The 11,356-nt window shown below is 45.6% G+C and overlaps 1 pseudogene; it reads right to left on the bottom strand.

Annotated features, from left to right (window-relative positions):
- Positions 1-10,559: 10,559 nt before the first annotated feature.
- LOC102821315 overlaps positions 10,560-11,356 on the bottom strand; it is a 1,843-nt pseudogene continuing 1,046 nt past the window's right edge.

The raw sequence follows: 11,356 nt of genomic DNA, 5'->3' as shown, positions 1-11,356 counted from the left end.
GCTTTCATTGTGAATTGAGTGATGGTTTACACGGCAGAACATCGGTTGAAGCTTTCATTGTGAATTGAGTGATGGTTTACACGGCAGAACATCGGGTTTTCACTTAACCAATCGCATCTTGTTTCACTGCAATGATTACAAACCCCTCCATGCACCATCATTTAACAGTATTTGCCTCTATTTCCTCTTTTTGTTGTTGTTGTTTGATGTACACAAAAACACACAGGAATAGATATAATCATTTAAACAACCAAAGGGCAGTTTGCAGATCAGGCCCCTGCACATCAGCATACAGCCTTCTCTTTCCGTGGAGTCTGGTGTCCTCAGATGCTCTGTCTCTCAGTGCCATTGCCTGGCAGTGGGTGTTCTGGTTTGGGTTTTGGTATGGGCATTTTCCCGGAACATGCTAGATTCATGCACTGACTAAACTTTGGGCACAGTTTTGGTGATGCCCTTCCTTAAAGCCTCTCCTTGAACTGCATTGTCAGCAGCCTGGCCCAGGAATGTGCCAATGTTGCCTGGGTTCTTTCCCATCCCAGTGTTCTGTGAACACCGACACAAAGTCTGAACGTGGCTCCTTTGAGCCGTTCACCTGCAGGGTCGCGGCTTCTTGAAGAACATTCCTAGCCAGCCCCTCATCTTCTCTGTGAACTGTGTGAAGGGACGTCACCTGGGCCGTCTGCTCGGAATTGGTGGGACAGGTTCTTTGTGATGCTCTCATTGTATGCATCGAGAAAGCAGCATTTGTGTGATCCACTCCAGTGGTCACTCACTACCAGGGATGCTTTGGGCAACAGGTGACAGGCCCTGGTCAGCGGTGGCTGGAACAGATTGGGTCTCCTCCTCCTTTTCGACAAAGTCTGCAGTCAGGGGCTGTCCCTGGTGTTCTGGTGGCCCTGCGATCCTTCCATGTATATGTCCATCGTGTCTGAGCGTTGGCAGAACAGCCCCGACATCATGTCTGTTCTGGTCAGGAGAACAGAGAAGGAGATGGGGTCACCAGCTGTCTCCGTTGGCAGGTCTGAGTGTATCATTGGTGAATCCAGGTTTGTGCTAGAGGGTCAGCGGGGAGGCCTCAGGGACAGAAGGGGGTCCTTTGTACCCAAGATGCAGACTGGGAAAAGTGTAGATGGAAGAGTCATTCATTGATGGTGTGAGTTTCTGAGCCCAAGTCTCACTTACTTATGTGTAAAATGGGAATGTGTTGGGGAATTTTAGAAATCTTAGAACAGTAATAGAGAGATATTCGGGTTTGCGGTACATATGTGCATGTCGTTTATTCAGAAGTAACCATGGCGAAGCACGTCAGCGGGACCTCTCGGCATTCATTTTGAACCGGAGAATCAGAACTAACAATGGCTAAGAGTCCAAATATTTCCATTCCAGACATTGGTCTGTCTTTGATGAGAGGTCTTGGGAGGAAGGTTTAACTGCACCTCAAACTTGAGGCCGTCCCTCATAGCTTCGGTCCAAGGTCAGCAGTAGTGGCCAGAACCCCAGTTCCATCTATGCCATCTCTCTGTGAATGAGCAGAAATTCAGTGTCTATTCGTGAATGACCCACACAGTCAGTATGATGCCAGAGACAAGCAGGTTAGAGATGAAGGAGGATCTTTCATGTCATGTTTCATGTGTTACAGGGCTCTGGGTCAAAAGGAGTTTAAGGTCTGTTTCCTGGAAACGAAACATCCCAGAGAGAGTTCCTGAGAATGCTGCCATGTCATGGAAGATAGAACCCATGTCTCCAAACAGCTTGTGTCATCCTCAGAAGTGGGAACCTCATTTGCTGGGTCAACTTTTACCGAAAACACAATAAAATACTAGTTTTTAAAAAAATGCAAGCAGCCTAGAGACTCCATATTGCCCCTGTGTGCAAATATGTGTCCTTGGCTAAGACACTGTCCCCAAGTCTGCTAACCCCACACACCCCATTTCAGCAGACACGGTTCATGTTCCCTGTGCCCTCTGGACAAGCAGGTTTGACACGAGAATCACTGAGCCCATCCCAGCACGTTCTAACAGATTTCCCTCTGTCCCACATTGGCCAATAGATGCCGATTTTATAATCCACAACTAATGCAGAAGGTAATATTCCTAAAATCCGAGTGTAGGGAGAAGTTCATTAAAAACAAGAGCCCTGTGAAAACGGCAAATGTTCTGGTACCTATCCAAATGGTAGTTTGGTGGCTGCGTGCTGTGAAGTCGGTTCCGATTCATGCTGCTGCTGTTAGGTGTCGTTGAATCGGTACCGACTCCTAGCAACCTCAGTGTGTATATATGAGTCAGGAGACATGGGGACAAAGAGGAAGAGGTTGGTAATAGAAAAAAAAAGTATTCGCAAGGGAGTTATCCAGAAGCAGCCGGACAAGACTGGGCCTAGCTGGAGTCCTTGTTTGTAAGTGTACTTGGAGGCGCCCTTCTTCTGACCCACATGCCTCATACCATCACCACAATAAGTTCTTCAATCTAAAATAAGCAGATGGGTCCCTATTTCCACCACCAAGCCTAACTAGAGAGGACAAGAGGCTGTCCCAGGAATGCTGAATCTCAAGAATGGTCAATGGGGGATTCTGAAAGCCAGATGGCAAGACTAAATTGTGGTTCCTCAAGAAGTAGCCCTCTCCACATCCTCTCCCAAAGAAACCACCACCAAACCCACAGACGAGATGAACATGGAGCTTGACTCTGCCTCGTGGTGCTCGGTTCTCAGAGTAGAACTGGGCTCCCTGGGGTTCTCAGTGGCTGGTGTTTTTGGAAGTCGGTTTCTTCTGAGGTACCTCAGGGTGAACTTGAACCTCCAACCTTTTGGTTAAGCAGCTAAGACTGTTTACTATTTGCACTGCTCCTTACCTCCTGCTATTCCTTTTACAAGAGGCAGTGCTGGCTACCATACCCAATGAATATCACCAGCGAGTTTCTAAGGAGTGCCTGGTGGGTTTGAACGGCTAAACTTGCAGTTAGCAGTCCAGTGATGATCTTACAACAGCACTCTAGGACTCTACATGTATGATCTTTTAAAGGTTCACGGCACTCACTGGCAACATCTCTGTTTCATGGGCCAATCTGTTATTTAGCTATAAGATGACCTCAGGGTTAGTTTTGGTTCAAGGTTAAGAGAGGCATTTTGTATTAGTGTGACCGTGACAAGATGAGCCACAAGAGGGTTGATAGTTGATAGGGGATTAGGAGTCAAGTGTTTAGTTAAGAACTCCACGGTCAGACCAGCACACTGCGTACCCCTCTTCTAGAGCGCCCTCTAGTGTTGGGGGTGATGCAAACGGTAAACATTCTCACCACTACCCAAAAGGTCAGAGGTTCACGTCTACTGAGAGGTGCCCTGGAAGAAACGCCTGGCAATCTACTTCCCCAAACTCTATGGAGCACGTCTACTCTGGCACACACCGGCTTGCTATGAGTCAGAGTCGAATGGATTTCGACTGTTTGGGGGTTAAGGGGGAGACTAACGTGGGGTGTTGGGTGGTTGGCAGATTGAGAAATTATAGATAAGGATGGGGATGTTGACAGGCTAAGGAGTACACATACCTCTCTTGTCAAGAGTCTTGGGGAAGACACTTGCTTGTCATTGTACTCCTCCCACCCCCCAACACAGTGTTGTTGAGTGTCTGACTCACAGCGACCCTGTATAGGGTTTCCAAGGAGAGGGTGGTAGGTTTGAACCACTGACCTTGAGGTTCAAACTGACCTTGTGGCCCAGTGCTTATCCTACAATGCCACACCAGGACTCCCCAACATGTTGTTGTGAAGTCCCATGGAGTCAGTTCCTGCTCATAGCAACCCTGAGCAGGGTTTCCGAGGAGCGGCTGGTAGGTTTGAACCGCCGATCATGCGGTCCAAAGCAATAAAGCACATTATCCCACAGCACTACATCAGGACCCCCTACACATGGCAGACGGAGCTCATATACCATGCATGGTTGTGAGCTACTGTTGACCCCAATACTGTTTGCTCTGGGCTTAGCTCTCTGCTGAGGGGCCAGGCAGGGGGCTGAATGACTGAGACCTTTATACCTTTAGGAGAACTAGCAGATCCCCAGGGTGTTGATATTAATGGGCACCATACAACCACTCAGATGCCCACACACACATTGCACACAGTCCCCTGATTCCTACACTCCTACAGCCAGTCTGGACACTGAATAAAGATGATGAAGAATTGATGCATTTGCGCTATGGTGTTAGAGAAGAATATTAAAAGTACCACGGACTGCCAAAAGAACCAACAGATCTGTGTTGGAAGAAGGAAGCCAGATTTCTGCTTAGAAGCCAGGATTGCCAGACTTCATCTCTCATATTTTGGACATATGATCAGGAAGGACCAGCCCTTAGAGAAGGACATCATGTTTGATAAAGTGGAGGGTCCGAGAAAAAGAGGAAGACCCCCAATGAGATGGATTGGCACAGTGGCAGCAGCAGTGGGCTCAAGGGTAACAATTGTGAGGTTGGCACAGGACTCCGGCATGTTTGGTTCTGTTGTGCATGAGATCGCTATGGGTCAGTACCGACTCGATGGCGAGATCGCTATGGGTCAGTACCGACTCGATGGCACCTAACAACAACAACGGCCAGTTGTTAAACACTGAGGTCCAGGACCTCATAAGTCACAGACAGCCTTAGCATGTGTTTGGAAAGGGGCTAATTTCGCAACAATATGAGAAACAGTCATAGAGTTTATCTCTTCCTACACAGTTTTGGTTAGAAAGGCTCATCCAAGGGGGAGTTTTTCCGGGGGGAAATCCAGGGAAACGATGGTCCCGCATTGAAGGACTTTTATTTGAGTGGGTGGGCTGATTGGGGGCCAGGCAGAAACAAGAAGCCCCTGCTACTGTCACCCAAGGATTAATCTGAAATAAGTCCTAAACACAGAGACACAACTCCAGTGCAGCTGAGAGACAGTGGGTGTCGGCAGACTAGGAACACAAACTGTCCCACGAGGTGGTCCTCATCAGTTAGTTCCGTTATGGAAACTGCCTCGCTAACACTGAGCATTGGGACCATCAAGACTCAGTTGTCTTCGATTCTTGCCACTGGCTACTTAGCTGGAGCCACCAATAAAATAAATCTTGAGTGTTCTTAAGTCGGTTAAGGTTCTGAGCTCTTGAGGACAAGGACATACGTAAATGTTAGGCAGAGGGATGTTGCAAAATTATCCTGTTTAAATATTGCAAATGGCTAAGAAATTATGCCAGAGAACATTGCCAATTACTTACGACTTTAAGGTTGGGTAACAAGGTGTCCTCAGACTGGGGTGAAGAACAACCTTGTGTGTTTCATCCACCATTTACTGTCAATTTCCGATGACTGTTTGCAAATGAAGTTACTGATCAAATGGAATAGTCAGGAAAACTTCAATACTCATGAAGATGATGGTCTAATAGCAGGGGGCTTCAAAAAGTGTGTGGACAAAGTAGAATGTGAAGATAATGAAATTTTTGAAGCCCCCCTGGAACATCTACAAATCCTTTTGTGATTCAACTTGGAGGGGAGTGGTTTTAACAATAATTGCACTTCAAAGTGTGGGACTTCTGCATCCAGTGGTGACAAAATAATGCAAATAGTTTTAAGCACTGGACAACAGGCAGCGCGGGACTGTGGTCTTTTCCTTTCTTTTTAAACTTTTTTGTGTGTTTGAGTTGTGTGAAGGTTTACAGAGCAGACCGTCGGTTTTACAGTCAATGATTTATGAACCTTTTGTAATCTGCTGGAGGCTGGAACATCACGTATCCCACTTCCTCCCTGGGTTTCTCGTTTCCATTCCTCCTTCTTTCCCACCCTTCTGAACTCTGTCCTCGGGGACATCCTGCCAGGTGCGTTGACCTGTGATCTTAGAGAAGGGAAACCTAGGAAGTGAAGGGTGTGATTGTCCAGCTTTCTGACTTGGCGGCACCTTCGAGCACACTTATGGGAGAAGAAGCCAAGCTCTATTGAAGTAGAAGAGACCAGAATCCCAAGTGCCACTCAACTGCCAACTCAGCCATCGAGTTGGTTCCGACTCACAGTGACCCAGTATAGAGTTTCTGAAGCTGTAAATCTTTATAGGAGCAGAGAACCTCATCTTTCTCCTTCAGAGCCTCTGGTGGGCTTGAACCACCAACCTTGAGGTTAGCAGCCCAGTGCTTATCCTACAGCGCCACACTGTGGCAGAAAATGGCAAGTCAGTGTCTCAGAGCAAAGGAGCCGTGATGTGCAGCTCACTGAAAGATCGGCAGTTCAAACCCACCAGCCACTTGAGGGAGAAAGATGAAGCAGTCTGCTCTGTGAACATGACGGCCTTAGGGACCCTAAGGGTGGTCCTGCTCTCTACTACAGGGTTGCTATGAATCAGAATGAGCTTGACACTAGTGGGCCTCAGAAGACGAGGGAGATGCCCAGAGAGGGAGGCTCCAGAGACTAAATTGGGATTCCCTGCTGATTTGCAGCTGTCTGCCCCATGGGCACCTGTTGGACTGTCACCCCATCCAGAAAGAGAGAGAATAAGGTTCTACATACAGGTGAGATCCCAGAAAAGCCAGGTTGTGCATAAGAAATATCCCCTAGGGCTAACTTCAAGGCTAGAATCCGTCTATCCTAACAAAGAAAAGTCCAGCCTGGGGAAATCAAAATGATCATTCAGAACAGAGCTCAACACAATGCAAGAGAGACCAACAATCAGATTTGCTACAATGTGTTATCTATCATTTCCTGCACGTAACAAAAAAATAAAACTGTGCCTCATAATCAAAGGCTAAAGTAGCAAATAGAATCAGACCCTGAGATGCTGCAGACGTTGAGATGAGGAGGCCTGGATTTTCATACAGCTATTCGGGCTAGCTTGAATTTTAATGCACTGGACTGTAAGATTGGTCTGAACTGCAAGGTCAGTGGTTCAAGCTCCGCAGCCACTCCTTGGAAACCCTATACAGGGTCTCTATGTGTCAGAACCAATTCGGTGGCACTTAACAACAACAACAACATTTGGAATATGTGCAACTGCTGTGTGCCATCAAGTCAGTTCCAGCTCACAGCGAGCCTGTATCGGGCTGTAAATCTTTACCGGAGCAGAGAGCCTCATCTTTCTCCTGTGGAGCACTGGATTCAAACTGTTGACCTCATGGTTAGCAGTCCAACATGTAACCCACTAGACCCCCCAGGGCTTCTATTCTGAATACATAATCAACTGATGTTGTTGTTGTTGTTATGTGCCATCAAGTCGGTTCCGACCCATAGCGACCCTGTATAGGGTTTCCGAGGGTGTAAATCTTTACGGGAGTAGAAAGCCTCATCTTTCTCCCGCGGAGCAGCTGGTAGTTTCGAACCGCTGACCTTAAGGTTCGCAGCCCGATTGATATTTGACTCCAATTTAAATGGGGAAGGAAAACTCTTTCCAGCAAATGGTGCTAGGACAAGAAGATTGTTGTTGTTGTTGTTGTTAAGTGCTGTGGAGTTGGTCCTGATTCATAGTGACCCTATATAGGACAAGAGGACAAGCTTATGGAAATAAATTAACCTTTGAAAAAAAATTTTAAGGTTGTGTGATGTATCATAGGACTAGCTCCAAAGCTAAAATGATGACGTTTCTAACAGAAAACAGGATAATAATCTTCATTACCTTGGAGTAAGCAAATATTTCATAGAGAAGATACACACACACACACAGCACCAAGAAAGAAAGGGGGCGGGGAATAAATCAAAGGTCATCAAACCACGAAATAGAAAAAACATATTTTTAGTACATACGCCGGTTACATCACGAGTCCTGTTGTGGTGCTGTAGGATAAGCACAGGACTGCTGGCCACAAGGTCAGTGGTTTAAACTCACCAGCCGCTCCTCGGTAACCCTATTCGGGGTCTCTATGAGTCGGAACTGATTTGAGGGCACTTAACATCTGACAAAGACTGATCTGACTGGAGTTTTGATTTGCATTTCCCTGGCTCTCGGAGAAAATTCTATTCTCTTTTATGTTTGCATTTTTGGCTGTTTGTTTTTTTTCCTCTGTACGTTGTCTCTGGTAGCGTAGTGGTTATGAATCGGGCTGCGAACCTTAAGGTCAGCGGTTCGAAACTACCAGCCGCTCCGCGGGAGAAAGATGAGGCTTTCTACTCCCGTAAAGATTTACACCCTCAGAAACCCTATACAGGGTCGCTATGGGTCAGAACCGACTCGACGGCACTTAACAACAACAACAACACGTTGTCTACTCATGCCCTTGGACTGCTTTTCATTTAGGTTGTCTTGTTTAAAAATATCAATTTATAGGTGATTTTATATGTTGTTGTTAAGTACCGTGGAGTCGGTTCCGACTCATAGCGACCCTGCACAGGGTTTCTGAGGCTGTAAATCTTTACGGGAGCAGAATGCCTCATCTTTCTCCCGCGGAACCGCTGGTAGTTTTGAACTGCCAACCTTGAGGTTAAAACTATACAGGAAGAGCCTTTTAAAAAAAAAAAAACTGGCTAGAACCATGGTGGGTGTCCAAGAGACGAAAAAGAGGGTACCAGCTGTGCCACAGACCCTGAAGAAAAATTGGTATTCATAACCACTACGCTACCAGAGCTCCTTGATTTTATATGTTACGTGATAATAATCTTAAATTTGAATATCTAGTATGCATATCTAAATCTAGTATTTGTTTGTATCTTGATTTGATTATTTTCCAACATTTTAATGGTTGTTGAGTCATTTCTGACTCACAGGGCTTCTGAGAAGCAGCTGGTAAGCCTGAACCACCGATCTTACAGTTTAAACCGACTTTGCAGATCGGTGCATTAAAACCACAGCACCACACCAGGGCTCCATTTTAATGGGATAGGGTCAAATATGTTCATTCCTTCCTGTATAGGTTTTTGGTGGTGTTGTTTTTTTCAATTTGAGAACATTTACTGTTTCATTAGCTGACCAGATTACAAAACTAATCACAGTAAATACCTTGGTTCATCCGTCTAATAATCCTGTTGATCTGGTCTTCCCTGTTACCAGCATCTCCACCATCTACAAAATGGGTCATCTGTTTCTTCATTCCACCACAAGGAGAAGATAATTTGAAGGGCCACAGGAAGTTATTTGCTTCTTTGAAACGTTTGGCAATACTGTAGATCTCCTGAGTCAGATTCTCCATGCAGATGATGCCATGTTTACCAAGAGAATGTGCAATCAACGTGTTATCTGTCAGGGCAATTCACTTATTGATTTTGCCATATCCACGCTTGTAGATCGGTTTGTTCACTGACTTCAGGTTTGGGTACCCCCATGCAACATATGCCTCCACCATCCTCAGCATGTTCACTGGAGCCTTGTTGAGCTTAACAAAGGTGCCACTGGAGATCTGGCGAAGGCGAAGAAGCTGCAATACCTTTTGAGCCTTTGGGCTCACACCACACCTCTGATAACAAATGCCAGCTTGGGCTCGCCAGATACGGAGAAGTTGCCCACCTTCATTGCCATCCTAGCCATTCGAATCTCACTTCTGTCCATCTGCGTATATTCCTTGTAATAGTACATTGGTTTTTCATAGATAAGTTTCCTCCTTGATTGTTGAAGTATCTTTTGGGGAAGCTTCTTTTGTCAGCCTTGATCTTTAGTTCTGTGAAATTCCTTCGCTTTTTCTTCAGGGTCTGTGGCACAGCTGGTACCCTCTTTTTCGCCTCTTGGACACCCTCCATGGTCCAACCAGTTTTTAAAAAAAGCTCATCCTGTATAGTTTTTTGAGTTTCATGTTTGTTTGTTTAAGGAAGAATTCTTTGCTCTAATTTAAACAAGTTGTTATGATTTGGTACCCTAACATTATTCCCAACCCATAGCGGCATTCTGTACAGCAGAAGGAAACGACACCATCCTCACATTGACCCCTACGGCACAGTCCACGCTGCAGTTGCTGTAACAATTCCTCTCATTAAGCTTCTTCTTTTTTTACTGAGCCTCCACTTTACCAAGTACGATGACCTTCTCCAGGGACTGGCCCCTCCTGAAAACATGCCCAATGTACGGAAGACCAAGTCTCACCATGCTCACTTCTAAGGAGCATCCTGGGTGTACTTCTTCCAGAACAATGTATTCCTTCTTCTGGCATCTCATGTGATTTCAATATTCTTTCATCAGCACCACACTTTAAAGCCATTGAATCTTCCTGATTCATTGCCCAGTTTTCGCAAGCATATGGGGTGATTGAAAATACCAACGCTCGGGTCAGGCACACCTTCGTCCTCAAAGTGACAACTTTGCTCTTGAACACTGCTGGTGTTGAGGGTGTGCCGTCAAGATGCTTCTGACTCAGTGACCCTGAATAGGGTTTCCGAGGCTGTAAATCTGCACGGGAGCAGAAAGCCTCATCTTTCTCCCATCAACAAGTTGGTAGATTCGAACTGCTGACCTTTCATTTAGCAGTCCAACACATAACCACTACGCTGCCGGAGCTCCTTCTTTAACAGTTTAAACAGATCTTTTGCAGCAGATTTGCCCAATGGAATACTCCATTTGAGTTCTTTTTTCTTTGTCTTTGTTTGGTCAATAAGTTTATTGTCTTTCTCTGGAACAATCTCATGGAAAATTGTGGTTTGGTTTATTGGTTTAGCTTTCAGCATCCGGATCCTGAGCTCTGAGAAAGTTTGCCTTCTTCTGAGCTACCCGATCTTTCTTCTGGGCAAGAGACATTTGGGGACAATTCCACCTCTTCTTGTTAACATCTTTCTTAGGTTTCTTCTCATAAACAGGATTCTCTCGTATAGCAGTGTGTGCTTTCTTATATACCTCCTCTGCCATGCCTGGGGTTATGTCGTTGGTTATGAGAGTTGTTTCTTGTAAGCATCTCCATCTTCTTCCATTAGGTAATGCATATAATCTGCACTGTTTTTGACCCATGATGTGTTTCCTGTATGTTTCTACATCGAATTCTTTGCTTTCTGAATCATAACCAGGGAATCACTTGGTCTTCCATCCACAGCTCCCTTCAGAGCCTCCAAAACATTATTTCCAGTAGTAGTTCTGGTAACTCCTGCATCCAGATAGCAGGTGAAGGGACCACCAGGCTGACCATCGATTACTACTTATACTCATCTCCAGTTACCTCCACTTGGCCTTCATAGATCCTGTCTCTACCAAACCTATTGAGAAGCCAGTACAATATACCTGGCCCACTTCCACACCATACTTTGGAAGTTCGTGAGCACAATCATATCCCCTTTTGTAGGGGCGTAAGCAATCTGGTAAATGATATCTCTGTTGGTTACACAGAGGGATGCTATACTTATTCTTCTTGGTCCAGGTACAGATTCCTCATGAGTACAATTAAGTGTTCTGGAGTACTCATACTTCTCAATGTTGTCCATAGCTTGTCATGATCCACACAATCACAATCAAAAGCCTTT

This window comes from Chrysochloris asiatica, unplaced genomic scaffold (genome assembly GCF_000296735.1).
Source record: "Chrysochloris asiatica unplaced genomic scaffold, ChrAsi1.0 scaffold00132, whole genome shotgun sequence".
Classification (NCBI taxonomy): Eukaryota; Metazoa; Chordata; class Mammalia; order Afrosoricida; family Chrysochloridae; genus Chrysochloris; species Chrysochloris asiatica.
This window is presented reverse-complemented; position numbering and strand designations above follow the sequence as displayed.